Source organism: Pleurodeles waltl, chromosome 6, assembly GCF_031143425.1.
Source record: "Pleurodeles waltl isolate 20211129_DDA chromosome 6, aPleWal1.hap1.20221129, whole genome shotgun sequence".
Taxonomy (NCBI): domain Eukaryota; kingdom Metazoa; phylum Chordata; class Amphibia; order Caudata; family Salamandridae; genus Pleurodeles; species Pleurodeles waltl.
The window spans coordinates 1,314,986,033-1,315,009,601 of NC_090445.1; positions in this window are offsets into that span (position 1 = coordinate 1,314,986,033).

A 23,569-nucleotide genomic window follows, 5' to 3' on the forward strand; every position below is an offset into this window, starting at 1 on the left:
AAACATTTTAGTCATCATTATTAGTCTACGTATACATTGGCGGCCACTCCCCGTGGTCACATTTCAGGTACATGTTTAAGCAAAGTTACTAATACAGTTTTATGCTGCAGTATCACACATTAATTCATAAACATTCTATGTTAATATGGATTATATAAGGTACGCTCTCTCAGTCCCTCCTCTGATGATGTTCGTCATCACACAAACCTTTCTCTTTTGACCTTTCACTTAATTTTTCACCTTGCACATAATGCACATTTCAACATCTTGGGCCAAATGTAGCAAAGTTTTGCGAGTCGCAAATGGCCCGAATAGCTATTTGCGACTGTGCAAAATCGGAAATGGGATGCAAAAACCCCATTTCCGACTTGCAAAAAGCGATGCGAGCCGTTAGCGACTCGCAAAATATGCGACCCCATTTTGCGACCCGCAAATAGCAAGTCGCTATTTGCGAGTCGCAATCCTTATGCAATTGCAACTCGCAAATTGCGACTAGTCGCAAAAAGCCCAGTTTGCACTTGCAATTTACCACTAACTCAGAGCAGGTGGTAACCATAACCAAAGTATAAAAGGAGACCCAGAAGGCATCTGGGTTACTCAAAATGGCGGAGATATACCTGATAGCAGTGAGGAGGAGAGTCCACGCCGCCCAGCAGAGGAGGAGGAGGGGCCACAGACAGGAGAAGATATATAGAACAAGGCAGACTCTTTTTCAGCAAACTGAGGAAGAGATCTATGACAAATACCGCCTTAGCAGTGCAGCCATACTAGAATTAATTGATTTACTAAAACCACAGCTAGAACACCAGACTCTGCGTGGCTGCGCCATCCCTACGCATGTGCAAGTGCTATGCTCACTGCACCTCTTGGCCTCAGGGAGCTATCAGGGGGTCATTGCTGTGGCAGGTGGGGTATCTCAAAGTGCAGTGTCAAGGTTCCTCAGGGCCTTCCTAGATGCCTTACTCACACACTTGTCTCACTTCATATACCTACCAAGGAATGAGGCAGAAATAAACAGCACCAAGCTGGACTTTTACCGGATTGCCAACTTTCCCTATGTCATAGGATGTGTAGATGGGACACATATTCAAATATGCCCCCCTGCAAACCTGGAACATCTTTTCCGCAACAGAAAGTGTACCCACTCACTGAATATACAGGTTGTTTGTGACGCCCATTATGTCATCGCTGACATTGTAGCTAAGTTTCCAGGCAGTACCCATGACTCCTACATTTTTAGGCACAGTGGGATACACCAATGCCTGGAACGTGAGGAGTTTGGAAACGGATACCTCCTAGGTAGAGCTGCATACACCTTGCAGACATACAGACAGGTCACTGTGCACACCAACCAGGACTTTCTAACAGTGTAATGTTTGTGCCCAACAGGTGACAGTGCATATGCTCTACGGCCATAGATTATGACTCAGTTTTTAACACCCATCAATGAATGTGAGAGGCGATACAACAATGCACATAAGAGGACCAGGAACCTTATCGAACGCACTTTTGGATTACTGAAAGCAAGATTCAGATGCCTCCACCGCAGTGGAGGTGCCCTCCAGTATACCCCCATTACTGCATTCAAAATTGTGGTCGCATGCGCCATCCTTCACAATATAGCCACCCGACGTGGGCTACCTCTCACCCCTGCAGACCCAGATCCTGAGGATGAAGAGCAAGAGCAACCACATCGCCATCATGGGGATCGGAGTATAGCTAATCAAGGTAGACTGAGACGGGAACACATCGCAAGCCAATACTTTGGAAGGTACGTGTCAACTCCATCCATACTCACCTATTGACCAAAAACTCCATTTGTTAAGTGGAACCAAAAAACTATTTAATTTGTGAAATACAACTATTTACAAATAATAACTGTTCATGGTCATCTAAATGCAAACCATGCATGGGGCACATTGATGTCATGTGCCACATCAACAGGGACAGGGTAATGTCTATGTCCTTCGGCGGCCACTGCCAGCCTGGCTGGTCCCTGGTGCTTCTGCAGTGCTCTGCCTGGTACTGGTACTCCGGAGCACCCTAGTGTCAGTGGCAGAGACACTTCTCACTGTAGAGCCCTCCTCGCTGTCCTGGGGTGTTTCCCCTGTGCCCCTGGACTGATGCCGTGCCTCCATTAAGTCTATCACGTGTGTGATACGGCCCAGGCCCCTAGCCACATCTCCAGCAAAATGGCCCATTTCGACCTGGAGGCCAACTGTCCTCCTCAACAGGCCAGTGGTGTTCACAGCCAGTCTGCCGATTGATGTGGCCATCCTATCTAGTCTTAGTCGGAGCTGACGGTCCCTGCGCCGCCCACCCTCGGCCTGTGCCAGTAGTCCTGCCGCCAGATCCCTCATGGACAGGGCTAGGTCCCCAGTGTTTGTGGCAATAATGTCAATTCTGGAATTCAGATGCTGCATGCTGGCCTCGTTATGTCTGACAAAGCGGTGCAGCACACCACTAATCCGCCCTAATATGTTATTTTGCAGGCGCTGACCACGCAGCAGCTGTGCCTCACTGTTGCTGGTAGGTTGACGGCCGGACGCAGCCTGCAGCCCTGATCTCCTGTACCTGCGTCGCCTGCGCAGCGGTGGCTGCCCTGTGTGCTCAACTGTATCACTTCTGCCTATTGCTGGCGCAGCCTCCTGGAACACAGTTGCAGCAGGTGTGGACATAACAGGGATGGTGTTGGCCGTGCAGGTGGGAGTGCTGGCGGCTCCTGCGCTGTCCTCATGGGGCTGGCTGCTGTGGGTTGTGGTGGTGTCTTGCGGGAGACCTGTGGGACACGGGGAACAGACTGTCAGTGTCTACTATCTGTTGCACACTTCCTAATAAACAATTGCCTATGAACTGCCTACTTGACTACATTTCCCATAATGCATCATTCTGGTGTTTGCTACCCTGAAATGGAGCTATCTTGGTTGAGCATGCCCCTGTGTACATGTGGGTGGGCGTATGGCATTGATAGGGGTACAGGCATGTCACATAGTACTCACCGGTTGATGTGGTGGGCCCTGAGGTGTCCAGGTCTCCAAATCCTGACACTGCCTCCTGCTCCAGGGTCTCCTCCACCCTTTCTTCCAGGGGTGTGGGTGGTGGTACTGAAGATGGTCCGCCTCCTGTGCCTCTCATCTCCTGGAGCCTTTCAGCCACCCTCTCCTTGGTCCGGGAGCGGAGGTCATACCACCTTTTTTTATTTCTTCAACACTCCTGTGGCTCACCCCCAGGGAGTTGATTTTTTCCTGGATCTCCTGCCACAGTTGTCTTTTGGTGGCTTCTGGCACATTGAGGGCTGCCTTTCCAAATAATTCATCATAGTGCTGACAGCATTCATCTGTCAGCACCTCCAGCTCCTTCTCTGAGAATTTAAGTTTTCTTTTCCTAGGAGTTCCTTCCATTGTAGCTGCTGTTTCTCCTGTGTGCAGTTCAGCAGTTAAAAAGGGTGTGGTCTTCCCTCCTCCCAGGTGTATTTGTAAACTTCCTGGCTGCGATGTCATCATCATGTGCCAGGAAGTGTTTCCAGAGTGTTCTGGAGTGGTTTCTGGAGTGTTCTGCAGCACCTGTAAGCAATTTACAGGCAACTCGCAATTTGCGACACCCACTCGCAAATTGCGAGTTCGTTTTTTGCACGGTCGCAAAAAGCGACCTCGCAAACAGCGGACTCGCTCTCTGCGTTGCGACTCCGGGTGCGAGTCGCTATTTGAACACTGACATTGTACCTGCATTTCCATTAGCGACTCGCAATTTGCGAGTCACACCTACTCGCAAATTGCGAGTCGCTAAATTTTTGTTTCCTACATCTGGCCCCTTGTCCCTTGTGTGAACTTTCCCAAATTTCATTAAACATTTTCTCCCTTTCATTTTCTTCGTTCCTTTTATTCCTCTTTGTCCAATTTCTTTTTATTTTATCATTAATTTTACATGCTCCTCATAAACCTAATTGCTAAACCAGCTTCCTACTCTGGCAATTCCTTTTCCTAATTTCTCCCACACTCCAGGTTCCTTCAAATCCTTCAAATCTGCACTATCTTTAGTTAGGTTAGTAAGCATACCTCTAATCTTTTTACTATTATCAGGTATATTTGAGCAACAATGTCGCTCGTTGAGCATCTTGCAGACTCCGCCGCTTTTTGCTAAAAGAATGTCTAAAGCAAGCCGATTTTGAAGAGCCATAGCTCTTTCTGCAGCAAGTTCAGTATCCATCAGGAGTATAGCCCCTGTAAAATTTGTCAGCATGTTATCCACAACAGTAGACAACTTTTGAATCTTTATGGAGTTTAAAATAACCCCTACTGAAAGAATTATGGCTCCAAATATGTCACCAACGACAGCAGCCGCTGTCTCTCGTTTTTGTCTAGCATGTTATAATTCAGACGTTTTAGATATTTGCTTTAAGTCATCAATCTGGTAAACCTTTGGGAAAACTATTCCCAAATCAACATGTTCCATACCATCCCTTAGAGAGACGGTAATAAGCATTAAGTCCACAGATATAATAGATCCCAGGGATCGCTGGGTCCTGTCCATTTAACATGAATGTCCATTTACTCTGAAACAAAACACATGCCTGCATTCACTCGTTCCCACAAATAAAGTGTCATGTTCAGATTTCGGCCTATACATACAAAGCCTTCCTACATGTAATGCATCTATAGCTAGTTTGCCTTGCTTCTTTATTGCAGTGTAAGCATAATCATTTGCATATGTGCGTTTCTCTAGCCCCTTTTCTAATCTTTCCTTCAATGCTTTGCGCCTATCATCAGTGTGATCTAAGAAGCTCTTCTCTACAGGTGTCAATAAGCAAGTCAGATTGTTGCGGTGTGCATAAGCTGTCCCAAATGTAAGTGTTGGTGCAAAGAAACCTCTAACTAATTTTATACTATGCTTCTTAGCTAACTTGTTCAGAAACTCAATCACGGGCACAAAAAGAAAACACCACATCCAAATTTGAATAGAAGTATTGCACATGCTCTTGATTATAGAATCTTGTTAGTAGCAAACTACAACTTATCCCGTAAGTTAGTGGCAAGCTATGATAGGTGACCCCCTCTTGTACTGATGAAGGAATCTTTGTGCACACATAACAATTTTTCGCATCCATTGTTTCAACATACTCATTCAGCAAGCGATAGAAGACATTAGTGGAAAGTTCCCCTTTTGAGTTAGTTTCCTCATGCAAGTGTCTTGCATCCTGCTCAAACTTTTCCCACGGTGTTAGTGTTGTAGTCTCAGGTTTTGAAGCATTGTTAGTCGCTTTCTTATCCATCCACGCATTCCCACAATCACTCCTACAATTATTATTGCACACACAATGCCTAATATAAGACGTAACCAACCACACACCTTACCCCTTTTGTTACTACCTTTATTATAAGCCATGTCTGTAAAGAATCAGATAGCAGAACAATAATCAACTTGTGGACGATATAAAAACTCTCTTTTTTTTTTTTTCTTGATGCAAAAGTCTCTTTCTCTCTGCGTATATTTACAGCGTTTCACTCACTCCAGGACCCTTTTGTCAAATCAGGTTAACAGCTTGTCATAATCGGTTTTTCAAAGTCAATTCAGGGTATCAGTGTCACATCAGGTAATGTATAAGTCTCTTTCTCAGTTTTTCAGCTTTCTATTTTCTTTTCCAAATTTCAGTTTTAACAGTCTCTTTTTTTAAATTTATTTTCGGGTACCGTAGTATTGGCCTGGTACTTCTCGATCAAAACAGAATGCTAAGAATTCTTGTTGCCATTCAGATGTTGTTGCATATGCCCACTTAGGACCTGCGTACCTTCAATTTGCGGTTCTCTTTCTTTTCAACCTGCGTTCACTTTGTAGTTCTCCTTCACTCAGATCTTCTGTTCTTGTGGTATCGGTTTCTTCTGTTATTGTTTTACCTGCTACGACTTTTTCTTTCGCAGCTTGCTTCTCTGGCTAGTTATCTCCCTTATGCGTCTTTTTCCTGCTTGTCCTTTCAGGATGCTGAACAACACCCTCCTCTTGTGCTATGGTGTTTTCCCTTGACGGACCTGCTACTGGCTCAGGGGATGCCGGTGCACTTTGATCTCTCTCTACTATTTCCCCTTCTTCTTCTTCTGGATCTGTAACGGGTTCAAGCTCTAACCCGTATCCGTCTGCTTCTGGGAGAACCTCTCCTTGATTTAGTTCTCCTGCTGCCACTACTGAGATAGGCACATTGTCACCTCTCTCTAACTTGTTTACTGTTTGAGGGACTGGGCTGTTCTCAGTGGGCTCCGCTGCAGTCTCAGTTCCCTCTTGGCTATTTCCAGGCCCTGAGACTTCCCTCTCTGGAACTGTTGAGTTGGAAACTTTAAGTTCCTCATCAGTTGGACACGCTACCTTCTTTGTGTGACTGGCATGTATGCAGTTTGGAACGCCTGCACATTTCACAGCAGTGGTTGTTGTCAATATTACTTGATATGGCCCCTTCCAGCATGGCTCCAAACACAATTTTCTCACGTGCTTCTTGACAACCACCCAGTCACCGGCTTGCAGGGTGTGACCTGGATCACTGATCGGTAGCAATGTGTTAGCTTCCACCTGGTGAGAAAAAGAGCAAACCACATCAGCCAAACCTTTGCAGTAGTCCAACACCATATCATCCGTGATATTCACAAGAGCATTTGCAGGCACTGCAGGTAGCCTCATAGCTCTACCCAAAAGGATTTCGTGGGGTGATAGTCCTGTCTTCTTATTAGGGGTGTTCCTCATCGACATCAGCACTAAGGGCAATGCATCTGGCCATTTCATATTGGTAGCTGTGCACATTTTTGCCATTCTCGACTTCAAGGTATCATTCATCTGTTCCACTAATCCTGATGCTTCAGGGCGGTAGCTACAATGCAGTTTCTGTTGAATATCTAATGCGGCACACAAGATCTTAATCACCTCATTGTCGAAGTGTCTGCCCCTATCTGATTCTATAGAGACCGGAAACCCGAACCTGGGTATTAGTTCCCTAAGCAGCAGCTTTGCAACTTTGAAACTGTCGTTTCTACGTGTGGGGTAAGCTTCAATCCAATGGCTGAAAACACACACAATCACCAACACGTACTTCAATCCTCCACAAACAGGCATTTCAATTAAATCCATTTGCATCTTGCTAAATGTACCGCCAGCTCTCCCTATGTGGCTCAGAGTTACCACAGTCCCTTTTCCGGCATTCATCTGTTGACAGATGATGCACCTGTGACAAGTACCCTCTGCGGCATGTCTGAAATTTGGGTTAAACCAATCTTGAATGACCTGATCATTGCATCTCTCCCAAGATGTGCCTGTCCATGGTAAAGCCTTGCAAATTGTGACAGAAGACTGTTTGGCAAAACCAGTTTTCCTTCCTCTGAGACCCACAAATCATCAGCTCTTTGTACGCATTGCATTCTCTGCCAGGAGCGTTTTTCCTCTTTGCTAGCATGACCCTGTAGTGTTTTTAGCTCATCTAGTGTATCAACCACCCTTAATGCAAGGTTCAAACATGTATCATTTTCGGTTTGCGGTATCAATTCCCACTGATCCTTGAACGATATACAGTTCAATTTGCAAAATCTTGCGACTTGATCTGCATAGCTGTTTCCCATGGACACAAAGGGGGTCATTCTGACCCCGGCGGGCGGCGGTCACCGCCTGCCTGGCGGGAACCGCCATTTGGCCGCACCGCGGTCAAAAGACCGCTGGTGCCATTCCGACTTTCCCGCTGGCCCGGCGGGAAAGAGGCCTGCAACACTGAAGCCGGCTCCGAATGGAGCCGGCGGTGTTGCAGGTGTGCGACGGGTGCAGTTGCACCCATTGCGCTTTTCACTGTCTGCTAGGCAGACAGTGAAAAGCCTGCTGGGCCCCTGTTAGGGGGCCCCTGCACTGCCCATGCCAGTGGCATGGGCAGTGCAGGGGCCCCTAGACACCCGTTACCGCCAGCCTCTTCAGGCTGGCGGTAAGGGGGTCAGAATCCCCATGACGGCGCTGCTTGCAGCGCCGCCATGGCGGATTCGCCCAGCCGGGGGAAATCCGGCGGGAAACCGCCGGACCCGGTTTTCTGACCGCGGCTTTACCGCCGCGGTCAGAATGGGCAGGGAAGCACCGCCAGCCTGTTGGCGGTGCTTCCGTCATTCGCGGCCCTCGGAATGACCCCCAAAGTCTTGTGACTTAACATGAGCATTGCATTTCACCACGGCAATTTCAAGAGGTAACTGAATCGCATGTAACAAATCCTTAATTTGATCACCATTTGTCACAGGAGAACCAGAAGAGGTCATGAAACCTCTCTGTGACCACAATTGGCCAAAATCTGGTACAATTCCAAATCCGTATCTGCTGTCAGTATAGACAGTGACTCTCATATTTTCGGCTGCGTGGCATGCCTTAGTAAGGGCAATTAGTTCTGCCACTTGTGCGGAATACACTCTCTCGAGCCAGGAAGCTTCAATGATACCAGCTATGGTACACACAGCATAACCAGCTCTCAGCATTCCAACTGAGTCTCTCAAACAGGATCCGTCAACAAACATAATGCAGTCATTTTCCTTTAACTGCGTATCTTGAATATCAGATCGAGGCTTGGTACATAGTTCTGTTACCTCAAGACAGTCATACTCCACTTCCTCTTCATTATTAATCTTGGTACTCTCAACAGGAAGTAGAGTTGCCAGGTTTAATACAGTACATCGCTTCAGTGAAACATTAGGTGACCCCAAAATAATTCTCATATCTGGTAAGTCGGGCATTTGTCATGTGCTGAGTTTTGGTTCGAGTCAACAAAATTTAAACTGAATGTGGAACCATTACTGTGAAGGGATGTCCCATCACTATGCCTTCACACTGCGTGAGGCTTTGACCAACTGCTGCAACTGTGCGCAAACAACCTGGTAAGTCTGCTGCAATGGGGTCCAAGGTAGCTGAAAAATATGCTACAGGGCGATTTGCACCTCCATGGACCTGTGTTAAGACAGAAAAAAACAAGCATCACGTTCATGACAAAACAGTAGAAAAGGTTTTGTGTAATCAGGCATACCCAAAGCTGGCGCCCTGCACATGGACTCTCTCAATTCCATGAATTACTCAAGCTCTTCTTTGGATAAGGCTATGGTATACGGCTCATCCTTAATCTCTTTACCTGTCAGCTTTATTAATGGTTTTGAGATAATTGAAAAGTTGGGTATCCACTGGCGACAGTAACCCACCATTCCCAAAAACATCCTGACATCTCTCTTTGTTGTTGGGGCGTTCATTTGCAAAATAGCAGTTACCCTTTCCTTTGATATTCTCCTGGACCCTCTCTCAATCAAATGTCCTAAGTACTTCACCTCTTTCTGACAGTACTGCAGCTTCTTTGGCGACACTTTATGTCCATTCTTTCCCAAATGATTCAGTAAGGCAATTGTATCATACCTACAGTCATCTTTTGTCCTGGACGCAATGTACTGTACTAGTGTCAAATTAAAAGGCAGTACTAAGGATTCTAAGTCCTTTTTCAATATCTGATTGAAGATGGATGGTGACTCAGAAAACCCTTGAGGAATTCTGCACCAACTGTACACCTTGTCCAGGAATTTGAAACTGAATAAAAACTGGCTGTCCTCATGAAGATGCACCGAAAAGAAAGCTTGTGACAAATCTACAATGGTGAACCATTCAGCATCGCACGGAACCTGAAACGTGATTACTGCTGGATTTGGCACAATGGGCAACACTTCACCACAATCTCGTTTATTTTTCTCAAGTCCTGAAAAATTTGAACCTTCCCACAAGGCTTTTTCAGACCCATTATCACTGAATTACATGGGCTGCTCAATACTTCTTTCAGGACTCCTTGTTTTACAAAGTCTGCAATTATTTGTGACACCTGGATAAGAACATCTTGTGCCATGTGATATTGTGGCACCTGGGGAAACACTGCATTTGGCTTTACTTGTACTTTAACTGGTTCCACTCCTTTTATCAGTCCCACTTCCTTTCCTGTCAAATCCCACACTTTCTCTGTCACCGTTCCCTGTAACTCAGCTGGTAAGTCAGTCACTGTAAGCATCGAGAATAAAGTTATCAAAGGGTAATCTTCATTTGCAGTTTCTGCTTCTAACTCTGAGAACTGACCATCATCCCCTTCATCATCGCTGTTTGTCTGCACCTCAATTCCATCATTGGAACATGTAATCGAGCATTTCGTCGTACACAGAAAGGGCCAGATGTAGGAAGCCGTTTGCATGGTGCGAACTGCGAAAATCGCAGTTTGCGCCATGCAAACAGCCTTATGCGATGCTCATTCACAATTTGCGAGTCGGTACCGACTCGCAAATTGTGAATGCGACTCGCAAATAGGAAGGGGTCTTCCCTTCCTATTTGTGACTCGCATCGCATTGCAGAATTGCTTTGTGACCACGAATGCGGTCGCAAAGCAATTTGCAGTTACCACCAGTGTCACACTGGTGGTAACTCATTCGCAAAAGGGACGGGGTCCCCATGGAACCCCTTTGAGAAAGTTGCCCAAAAGGTTTTTTCAGAGCAGGCAGCGGTCCAATGGTTTTGTTACTTTTTTTATTTTGCAACTCGTTTTCCTTTAAGGAAAACGGGCTGCAAAATAAAAAAATTAAAAAACTGCTTTATTTAAAAAGCAGTCACAGACATGGAGCTCTGCTGACTTCAGCAGGCCACCATCCCTGTGAGTGCAGGGACTCGCTATGGGGTCGCAAAATGCGACCCACCTCATTAATATTTATGAGGTGGGTCTTTGCGACCCCGTGTCTGAGACACCGTTCTGCATCCGATATTGCGACTCGGAAATTGCGAGTCGCACCGACTCGCAATTTCCGAGTCGCAATATCGGAAATTCGTACATATGGACCTAAGTCTCTTCCCAGTAGGGACACAGGACTTGAATCGCAAACCACAAACTTATGTAGTCCCTGGAAGTTGCCAATCACAACTTGCACCGGATCTGTAATTGGATTTGTCAAGTACTGGTTTGCTACTCCGACCACTCTTATGGTACACCCGAATGTGGCAATTTCGGAACCTCCGCACTCCTGACTGTAGAGCTTGTAGCTCCAGTATCAACCAAGAATGAAACCTTGTGACCCATTACCTTTTCCTCTACATAGGGTCCCCTCTGATCTACTTCTAGGGACGCTGCAAGCCTGCACTCTTCACTGTCTGAACTGTCATCTGACTATTCCTCATTCATTCCATCTTCACCATGCAATGGGAATTGCTGTACTGTATTATTTTGGCTCATTACTTCACCTGTGACCTGCTGAGGAAGCATCACCTGCTGCTGTCCCATTGGAGCCATTGGTAGTTGCATTTGCTGTCTAGGTACCATGGGAACCTGCTGTTGGACTTGCTGCATTTGCGCTGGTTGAACACGTGGCATTTGCATTTGCTGCATGGGCTGTAACCCTTGCGTCTGAACCATGTTATTTTGAAAGTTCGGGTTTTGATTTCTCAATTTTGGACCTCTCATATTTTGCAAAGTACCGACATTAGTGCTTTGTTGAACGACACCATCCTGCACCACATTTGGGCATTCCTGCTTCCAATGCCCCTCGCCCCCGCACATGTGACGTGGAGACATCTTTTTCATCCCTTGCGCATCATTTTGAACCACCACAGTATTCAAGTCTGGACTGCGATTTACTAAACCTCGACCTCTAGTTTGTGCCTGAAACACACCATTCCCTTGCGATTGCTGCTGTATCATCTGCTGAATTCCCTGCATTCCTGCCTGCACAGCCCTTATCTGCATCACCATCACGTTTTCCTTCAGTTTTCTCTGCTTTAACTCAATCTCATCACTGCAGTACTTTGCGTACTGCAACACCTCATCAATCGGTTTAGCTTGCCAACAGATCAAATGATTCTTAATCATCTGGCTAACCTCCGGTCTCAGCCCTTCAACAAATCTGAACACCAGATGGTTATGTCTTTCGGCTCAATGGTCTCAGTACCACTGTAATGTTTGAATGCCTTCAACAACCTCTCATAGTAAGCATGTATTGATTCCTTCACCTCCTGTGAAGTCCAGTCGATTTTCTGCCAATCAGTCACTTTCGGCGACACTTTCTGCTTCAAAAACTCAATCACTTTATGATAGTACTTCATCACCTCCTCAGAGTGTGCTCCGGTCACCTTATCCCTTGCCGGCTCCTGCGTCGGCCAGTCTACTCCTCTCTTGCATTCAAGCCATAAGTCGGGCGGAACAATGATCTCAAACAAGGTATTCAGATCTTCCCAGAGACACTTCGCAAGCTTCACAAACCTATCTGTTTGTTGGTACCACTCGATCGGTTTCTCCCTCAACCTGGGATAATCGTTTGTGATAGGATGTCTCCCCTAGACCACGGTACATGAATTAGAACCCCACCAGCTGTTTCTCTCATGGGTAACATCTTTACTGATTCCGTATCTGGTGAAGTTTTAGCTTTACTCGATCCCGGACTGTCACCTTTCTCTTTATCTCTTTTCTGTGCCCATCTGCCTTCCCACTTTTCTAAGGCTCCCCAGATTTGTGCACTTTGCAATATCTCTTTTAAATGCGCTTTCATTCCGGCAGACCTCATATGCTCGAAGTCCTTTGAGTCAAAGTCTGACCTGTAGCTTCTTTTTAAATGTTTAGTATTCTCAATATCAATTTTGTATTTGTCTGCCAGGTTCGCTAATTTCTGATGTACTTTACCTACTTCTTTAGTGATTTTAGGGCACAGATATCTCAATTCTGCTTCTGTGTATGACTCTAATCGGTTTACCCCCATCGTTGCTTCCACTAATTCAGCAGCTTCCACACCCAGTCTCACAAAGTTCAGGTACTCATCTCTCCCTATCCTTTCCTGTTCCACTGCAGTTACTGTAGTCTTTTGTGAAGCATAGGTCTTCTCTAACCACTCGTTCAACTGTTGTACCGTAAAACCTTGCAATGAAATGTTCCCTGCTTGCGTCATTGGCGACTGTGAAGCATTTGTACTTATTGTCTGTGGGGTTAGTACTCCCAGCCATGCCTGTCTCATTGCCTCCAACGGTGCTTCAACTGGGCTAAGGTCTAGCAAAGACCTTGGTCTTTCGACCGCTTGCTCTCCTGGGGCCATTAACTGGGGAGTTCCTATGGACCCTCCTCTTACTGCATCTTGGGTCATTACTCCCTGATCACATATACCAGGCTTACCTTGTGCATACAATGGCACCGGTGGGCCAACAGTAATTGGTAATGATATGGCTGCAGGTGTCTGACCTGGTCCAAAACTCCGTGGAGCAGCGACTCCAAAGGTCTGATTCTCTGAAGCCGGGGCAGGTATTAATGGAGGTCCTGCTGCTGGATTATACCCTGGTATTAGTTGTGGCTGCGGCTGGGGCAGCAATTGTGGAGTTGGCTCAATCTGCACTAACCTCGATTTTGTATATATCGGGTCTGGCGATACTATCAGATTTGTAGTAGTCTCTAGTACTGGGACGTCTGGATAAATTCTCTGTATCTGCGGTGGAGGTTGCAACTGTATCTGCATGTCTGGAGCAGTGGGTACACTGACACCACTTTGTGTCGAAACGATATAACTAGTCTGTACTGTATCAGTAACTCACTTTTCCTGCATCTGATTCCCAGGATCTGCACTAGTGCTCGGGACATTGTCGCTTACCGCATAAAGTGGCGGGCGATCATGCAATAGCTGATTTAAAAATTCTTCGTTATCTGAATCATCTTCTTCTTCCCAAGATCTCTTAGTTTCTTTAGGCTTACTAGAGTCTTTGTCTGTTTTACCTGTGGCTTTCTTTCCCTGTGTCTCATCTCCCTGTGTTATTGCTGGGAACAATTTTAATCCGTCAACTATTCCCCGTCTACACATTTTGCTCTCATTATCCCACCTAGCTTACGCTAAAGTCTTTTCTTCCCTTTTCAGTCTTCTTTGGAACTTTTCTTGTCTCTCTTTAAGAGCCATTAAATCCCAAATTGCGAAAGCCTCCTACTGAGCTGGCCTAGGAGGTGGTTATTGTACACTTAGCATCCACCTTAAATTCTCTAGGACTCTCGTATTGAACAAGCCGTGTTCTGGCACACCAAACTAATGCAAAAATTACTGCGAGCACCTTAACAACAACAACAACACAAATTTGCTGGTTTACTACAGGAAGGGTACACATTCGCTTCAGAACTTTACAGAGATTTCACTTGAAGCCTCAGCCGCTACTTTCTCCTTCTCAGTTCCCGCATGCGCAAGCAGAATTCGACCTGCAAATCCAACTCTCGACTTGTCAATGGTTTGCTCTAGTGCACTTTAGAACTTGCCAAATCTCCATCGAAGGTTTCACACTTACAATTTGACTCAAACTCGACTTCTCAACCACGCCCGATTGACCTAATTAAACCGCACAAATTACAACATAAACCCAAGTGTCTCCTACACTTGTCAATATACTCCGGAGTCTTAGACCATGACGGGTCCGTACATGAACAACCAACCATGTGGATAATTTTGAGCACAAATCGCCACACTCATATGAAGTACGCCGACTTTCCTACTCTCATACTGCGGAGTACGCCGACTCCTTCTAAAACAACATTACCCGGCCTAAATACACACACACCTCACAAATCACCTGCAAGATGCATAAGCTGAGCAAGCGCAAATTCTACACCACGCATGCTAATGCGCCGAGAACATTCCCAACTCACTTAGGCAGGCTACAAGATCCCGGGAAATTCATGGTGAATTTAGAAACACATCATACCTCCAATTTGCATTATCTCAGAAAAACAGTCTAGACAATAATTCTCCGTCCTAGGGCCCCAAAGGGCCAAACCATCCTCTACTACCAGAACTGATAACGCGTCCCATTGTGGTAATTTATTACACATCCAGACTCGTTTTAGGCCAATGAATCTTTTGACCCAGTTGAGAAACACCTTAGGACGAGATAGCTAATCAATATGTCAATCAATATGTCAATAATGTCATCGATATTTATCACGACAATACACTTCACTTTAGTCAAACTCATTAATCAATTCAAGACTCTACCATGACCTTGCAGCCATGAATAACCACACCAGTTTAGTAGAATTTTATACGTTTTATTCCCTATTAATTACAATCTAAAAGCAGATGCGTTAATCTCAACACCAAGAAACACAATAGCATAGTCACGATATGGCAACTTTGGTAAGATTTCATTAAAGCGAGAATCACAAACAACAGAACATAACAAGTGTTAACATAGATCAAATTTAGCAGCGTGTCAATAACGCGTCAGTTCAACAAAGCATAGTCTTGGTCGTTTGTCTATTTGCGTCAGTTTTGGTGAAAACCTGTCCTAACCACTGATTAGCATTTGCATGTTGGGCTTCATGCAAAAACAATTTAGAACGCTAATTTGGAAAACATCTAACTAAGGTCTCTGTCAAAAGTAAGCAGTTGGTACCCAGAAAGGAAAAGCAAACAGACAAATCACAATTGCATTGTCATAATTAACCTCCAAAGTTTAGGTCAGCGCACAGGTTCAGTCTTTGTCTTCAGGACATCAGTCAATTCGTCATCAGTCAGAACTCAGCTCTGGGGCAAAGGGCACTTCCCTCATAAGGAGGTAAAGTGTATATGGACAAATCTAAGGGCGAGGATGGTTTTAAGTAAAGCAATAAGTCACCAAGCAGAGTGACAAAGTTTCTGGATAAAATCAATAGCATTCCCTACCTAATTCCAAATGACTCCCTGTGACATGGGTTTTTATCCCTTTTTCGTTGTACATTCCCCCAAAGTTTTATTGGACATTTGTTTTACCCCACTATCTTAAACCTATCAGAAAACACCTTAGATCACCTAACTCTTCACCCCATATTATTTTACAAGTCTTTGATTGGTCTCCATAATTGACGTCTTCAGAGGTGGCACGTCCGGTATGATTTAATCTTTCTGTAATTCTTTGCACATCTTTTGGTCAGTAACTTCATTGTCTTCACCGGTTTGAATGACCTTGTACATTACGTTAATCTACACTGTTTCATTTTTGTTTTTAACATTTATTCTGTAAGCAAGGAAAAGCTATGGGAACGGGTCTAACATGGTTACATTTGTCTTCTAGTTTGGAGAAAATAAACATACGGGTCATGTCCTTTTGTGAGTCAGCACACTGCAAGATAGAACAATGCATTTAATACGAGAGCCAAGCAGCTAAACTCCGGCTCATGCTAACTTAAGGCCTATAAGGATTTTAGCACAGATTCAATAACGCAATCATTAGTACAAACTTATTTAAACATAATATAAACATTTTAGTCATCATTATTAGTCTACGTATACATTGGCGGCCACTCCCCGTGGTCACATTTCAGGTACATGTTTAAGCAAAGTTACTAATACAGTTTTATGCGGCAGTATCACACATTAATTCATAAACATTTTATGTTAATATGGATTATATAAGCTACACTCTCTCACTAGTACATCAAATATGCCAGTCATGCATAAGCCAATTACACATACATTTTACATAGGCGCACTTGCACTTTAGCACTGGTTAGCAGTGGTAAAGTACCCAGAGTATTAAAAACCAGCAAAAACAAAGTCTAGCACACATCAACAACCTGAGAAGCAGAGGCAAAATGTTAGGGGAGACCACACCAAAGATGCCAAGTCTAACACCTAGACTCTTCTAACAAGCACCTGAACTCTGCAATGTGAGTCGTTCCCTGCCAAGTGGTGCCACCCCAGTCTTGGGACCTTGGAAGTGGGCCTAAAGTTGTTCTGCCTGCCCATTTGTGGATCTAGTAGGACTGATACATTTTCTCTGCTGTGAGGGTCAGCCCTAAGCAGAACAAATGCATTGCCTCTGCTGCATGGACTCTCCGGGTGCAAGGACTTCTCCCTGCCCTCACAGTCCGCAGCCTCACCAAAACCACCACTTCACAACACATCCCCAACGCGGGCCCTCGCATTGCAAGCTTCTCAACCTGGACTACCACACAGGACTCTGCATCTCAAGCCCTGCAACTTCGTAGTAACCAGCTAGTGCACGGTGCATCCTTGATGCAGGTCCTCATATGACAAGCCCATTAATAGCCAGTCTCCTCACCGAGGGCTTAGGATCTTGACTTGCAGCCTTACAGTTCCTCAGAACCAGCACTGAGTGACCTCTGACTAGGACCTTGTGACTATTTCCGGGTCTGGTATAACCAGATGACTACAGTTTGCGCATTATGCTTTTGGCAGATTATTCACTAAAATCTTTGAAATTGCATATCTCTGGTTCTACTAATTGGATTTCTGTTGTTTTGGGCTTATTTTATTCCTAAGAGTTCACTCTATTCATCTAATGTGGTGTGGTAATTTTCATGTGTTGTGTTTTCACGTTAGAAATTAAGCCCGACTGTGCGAAGCCATGAGAGAATTAAGCACAGGTTAATTTGGGGTTTGCGTGTGGCTTTGTCCTGACAAGGAGTGTGGTTTCTGCTTGAGAAGGGTTTCACCCACCCTCAACCAGCAACCCAATTTCTTTCAGCTAGACAACCACTAGGCATAGACTATTCACACTAATCAGCAGTGCAAAAACAGATGTATGTACTCTTTGATCAAAGGCTACTGCTGGAGTTTCAAGAAGCTTCATGTGGTGTGCCATCCCTCACATCCCCTACCAAATAAAGGGTTAAAAGGGCATCTGCAGAAGGCACTTTTAAATGACCCAAAGGCAGTGAACAATGTTAAAAACAGCATAGTGGAATACATTAAACAAATTGCCACAGGGGACATTGGAACAGTGATGTGTAGGAGGCACTGAAAGCAGTAATACATGAAAGCTTTAAAACAAAAGCAACAAGGTTACAGAATGCTAACAGCTCTACTCTCAAGACTACGGGAAGAGTTAGGAGAGTTAGAATCACAACATTAACATACAGAATCACAGAAAGTATATAGGGGATTCTTGATAAAGAAAGGTCAGGTTAGGACATTAGAACACAATAAAGTGGTCTACCACTAAGCCACCACAGACAGCAAAATCTACTAGGTGAGTAATCGTGCAAACTGATGGCCAACCTCCTCAGTGACCATCTAGCACAAAGACACATTGTTGAACTATGAGATCCATTTGGTTTGTTGATAAGAGATGAAGACACCAAAGCCAAATTTTTCAAGAAATACTATAAACAACTATACACTTATGAAATAGTGTTCCCTGGAGGTGGGTGCATAACACCTAACAGAAGAGTATCTACCTAAGATATCCATTAAAAACAAAAGAAAGTTAGGAGAGCTAATAAAAAGGAACAATACTCCAGGCCATTTAAAAACTATGCCTGAACAAAGTGCCAGGCCCCAATGAGCTTAAGGCTGCTTTTCATAAAGCCTTTGGCACCACTCTATTTAAGGTCTTCCAAGAAATTATCGAAGAAAGAAAAAGGGGGCCCACAGTGATGGAATATACAGTTTTCTCGTTCCTAAAATGAGGCAAAATCCAAGATGATTGGGCCTCCTATAGACTGATCTCACTCATTTTGAAAGTTAACTTTTTTGTTAAAATAGCAGCGCAAATCCACTAAATGGTAATACATGAAATAATGTACAAGGATAAGAGGTTCTATTTTAGAGAGGGAGGCAAGTGACATAACAAAACAAGCTGTGCACTTGCTAGTCATCGAAAGCAGAGCACATTAGAAAGCACTCTTGATATCTCTAGGCATGGTAGAGTAGATTGGGATTTTAAGACACATTATGTGAGACCGGTTTGGCTAGAGTTTAAGAGGCTGATCCTAGGAGGGTACCTAAACCCAAGGGCAAAAATGAGATTCAGTGGCTTTCTGTCAGGACGGGTGGCGACTGCTAAGGATACTAGGCAGGGTGTCCCTGTCGCCTCTGATGATCTCTCACCCTAGAGCTACAGGTCCAGTCAATTAGGCACAGCAGTAACACACATGGGATAAAGCAAAATACAAAGAGATCCAAACTCATGATGTTCTTAGACGACATCCTGCTCTTAGTTACAAACACCATCGCCTCATTGCCACACGTAATGACAGAGCCTACCGGAGGATTTCAGTTCTTAAAATAAATTTAAGCAAGAGATTTTACCTATCTTGACACCCAAGGACTAAAAAGAACTGATCCCACTAACAGACACCAAAAACTGTTACTTGGGTATAGATTTGGCTGGCACCTTGGCAAAAACAAGAATTGCCAACTCCAAAACTTTAAAAAAGCAGTACAAATGGAAGGCCATAAGGCATTGTACCTTTTGGTAGGATAGCAGCTACTAAAATGTCACTATTTCTAAATTATATATATATATATATATATATATATATATATATATATATATATATATATATATATATATAAATATATATATATATACATATCTATATTTATATATATTCATATATCACTCACCAAACAACACTAAAATCTTCTCAGGGAAGGGAGGGTTGGGTGTTCCTAATCTTCTCAATTACTATACAAAGCCCACTTAAGTTTCTTAGTACATTGTACCAGAATGGATAGTGTATGATGGACGACACCTTGAACAGAGGACCACTTTTGGAAGTTCTATAAAAACCTGAGGCCCAGTGAGACCCCAGGTTTATACGTCATCTGTGATGAAGGCTGTATTACAAATATGGGACTGTCTGGTTGTAAAAGGTAAAAAGGCACTCTGATCTTTCCCATTGCGTTTCACCCCCATGTGGGGCAGCAAAGCTGTCAAACCATGCCTAGGTAGATCGACCTTTCTCCAGTGGCAAGAAGGAGGGTGTAAGACAATAAGAGACACGTTGGAACAAGGTGAGGTGAAAAGATTCAAACTAAAAACAGAATCTGGACTCAGGAAATCTGAGAGATTTTAATAACAAACTAAGGGCCAGATTTATACTTTTTGAAGCAAAACTGCGCTAATACATTTTTGCATCAAAAAGTTTAGTGCTGGCTAGCACCATTTCTTAACGCCAACTGAACGTCATATTTATACTTTGATGCTGGGTGGCGCTAAGAATCGGTTACAGCGATTTTTCCTGATGCTAACAATTGCGTCTTGTCGTAAGGCAAAATGATGTTAATGCAGGAAAAATGACTCTAATCTGGTTTACGACATGGAACCACGTCACAAAACGGATATGCACCATTTTTCACCACAATAGCGTAAAAAAGTGATGCAACAGAGCAAACAGTGCTAAGGAACCCCAAAATGGATCCCAGAAGCCAGGAGAGAACCCAGGGAGACACCAGACAACCAGGAACCAGCCGGGAGGACACAGACAAGTCCAAGGGGAGACACAATAAGAAGAGGAAGTGTTGCTTCAGCGCAGAGGAGCATGAAATACTGGTGAGAGAGGTGATGGAGCACCAACAACAACTCTTCATCACTTCTAAATTGCCAATTGGGAGGAGAGAGGCAATTTGGCAACAGATTGTGGACAAGATTAACAGTGTGGCAGAGGTCAGGAGAACTGTCACTGAGCGCAAGAAACTCTGTCATGACCTCAAACGGAGGACAAAGGAAAAAATTGCAAGGAACAGGACAACTACCTGTGCTGTGTGCGCTGGTCAATAAGGAAATGCCAGTTAGGTGCCCATGGAACAAACACACACAAAATGAGGGGTCAGTATGACTACGTGCTCAATCCCCCTCAATCGCTATCCAAGTGCAACTCCTGTTAACTGGTTATGTCCATAGACTCAACAACCATCAGGCACTGTCAAATACATAATGATTTACACAGCAGTAATCTCATACCCATGCTGCCCATCCTGGGTTTACACCTGTGCCTGTGTCACAATAGCTGTAATGCCACCATGCAACATCTCAGGTATCATAGTGCTAAGATAACTGTATTGAGGGGGGAGGACATATGTGTGCAGGAAGGCAAACACACCCGCACAGTCACAAGAGGAAATGGAACTCTGCCAGTTCCATCAGTGCAATGCAATGTAGCACACATACGCAAAGCTCAACATAGGAAACTACCAATGGTAACACCTGTATTGTCTCATGGAAAGGTCATGCATGGTGTGGTGCTAGGTCTCAGCACCGCATAGGTGTATGTGAAAAATGATAGACTGGGACTGGGCCATATTGTTATATGTGGTGCTGTGGCATCAGCACACGAACATTCATTGCAAGGCCTCACCATGCAAATGGAACAGAGGGAGGGTTGATGAGGACAAGAAGGAGGACAAGAAGGTGGCAAGCCACAATTTGGGAAGAACCCACACCTAGAAGATGTGACGCAGACAATTGCCCAACTGCCTACACTACATGTGACATGCAGGTGGGGCATAGGGCTGAGAGACTCCAAATATTATTGACATGAACAATGCATGGGAACCAAGATGATAATGTTCCACCAATAGAAAGTCAGTGACGTCACATTACAACTGTGTCAGAGTCACCAGATCCTCGGGGTCTGTGCACGTTCCCAACACATCCACCACAAGACAGCTCCAATACTCTGATTAGAATTGTCACAGAGGCTAAGAAAGTCCAGGTGGGGAAAAGGGGATTAGGAAGGGAACAGCTGGGAAGGAGACCTGTAGGAAGCAAAAAGGTTAAAACACACAATATCAAGATTATATCATATTAATCAATACTAAGCTATGACTTTAAGCATTGTCATTCTGAAAAAGCACGGACAACCTAAGCATAGACTTAAAATGACTAGATTTGAAGATGACTGGAATACCTATGAGGGAATCAAGAAAAGTTAAATGCAACTTTCAAATTCAAGTATTATCTTTTGCATGAGGATCAGGAAATAATCTGAATGATTTCTAAACCATAATATCAATCGTGTTCGAGAAATTTATTATGTGCACACAACATTACATCTAGAACATAAATTGCACACATTGCAGATTTGTACAAAGGTTGTAAATACCATAGAATGATTGTGCACCATGAATAACATGAATTAGGCTAGAGAAATAAATCACGCGTCTTGCCAACTCGAAAGCCACCAAGTAAATGCCTTAAAATAGTAGCGCATAATGAACACCGGGATTTTAAACACAGAAAAGGAATCGCGCATACTGCCGATTCGAATGTCAGCCAATAAATGTAATGAAATGGCAACACACAATGAATATCATGATTTAGACACAAGAAAAGGAATGGCGCGACTTTGCCGATTCAAATGTCACCATAAGAATGTCAGGAAATGGTAATGTACAATGAATAACATGAATTGCACACGAGAAATGAATCGCGTGTCTTGCCGATTCCAATGCCACCATGTAACTGCCAAGAAATGGTAGCATACAATGAATATTAAGGATTAAAGCACGAGAAACGAATCGTGCATCTTGTAGATTCGAATGCCATCATATAACTGCCAAGAAATGGTAGCGCACAATGAATATCAAGGGTTAAAGCACGAGGAACGAATCGCGCGTCTTGCCGATTCGAGTCCACCATGAAACTGCCAAGAAACGGTAGCGCACAATAAATATCAAGGGTTAAAACACGAGAAACAAATCGCACGTCTTGCTGATTCGAATGCCACCATGAAAATGCCAAGAAATGGTAGGGCACAATGAATATCAAGGGTTAAAGCGCGAGGAACGAATTGCGCGTCTTGCCGATTTGAATGTTAACATGTAAATGCCAGAAAAAAACTGAGCACATTCACACACGTAAGGTAAAATCTCTCAACATGGAAATTAGGCCCAAGTACTCGGATGTCTCCGAAAACAGGATCGGGGGCCCAGCCCGACCTCCGTCTTACCGCCCTGATCAAGGATCACCAATGTAAATGAAGGGCAAAGGCCTGGAAGATCAAAGTAGGTCACCGGAACAGGAGCTCAGGAAGTTGCTGCTGCTCTGCACCGGGACCTCTGAATAGTGAGCACGTGGAGCTGGGCTGGCTCCCTTTTACAGAGTCTTAGCCCAGCCCACCAACCACACCCAGCCATGCTGCAGGGAAAGATTCTAGAAAGCCCTGGAAGGGGACCACACCCTGACACGGTCTGAAAGCCTGCAGCAGTACATTACATGTGAACAGTATTTAAATGCATGCTGAACATAAGTCTTCAGGATTAAACTCTGCAATGCAAAAGGTTAAACAACATCTTATCAGCACAATGCATAAATTATGTTAGCTTGAAATTGTTAGGTTTTTGCATTCTAGTCGCCCGTAGAGTGTGCACTGCCCTGATGTTGACAAACTGGCACAACACCGTCACACTAACTGTACAATATCTCACTGCGGAGGACGATGGCTCTCCTGTGGATCTGCCTGTCCTGGACTATCCTGATGACCTGGATGACCAGCTGACAACCATCAGCCAGGAAACCCTCCACTATGTCCTGGGTACCCTCCAGACAACAGCTCCAGTTGCAAGGAGGACCATTCATGTAGCAGCTATCCCAGAGGACCGACCCACCACCCCAATAGTACGACCTGCTAGCTCAAACACAGCTGAGGACACTGATGACACAGGGACCACCTTTGAGAGGACAGTATTGGGAGTACAGCGGGATGTGGCAAAGGAGGAGCGGGTGGGGATGCAAACTATGGCGGCCAGCCTTGAGGGGATGCGCGTGTGCATTATGACGTCCGCAGAACAGACAGCAGCCAAACAAGTCACACAATCCCTACTGCATG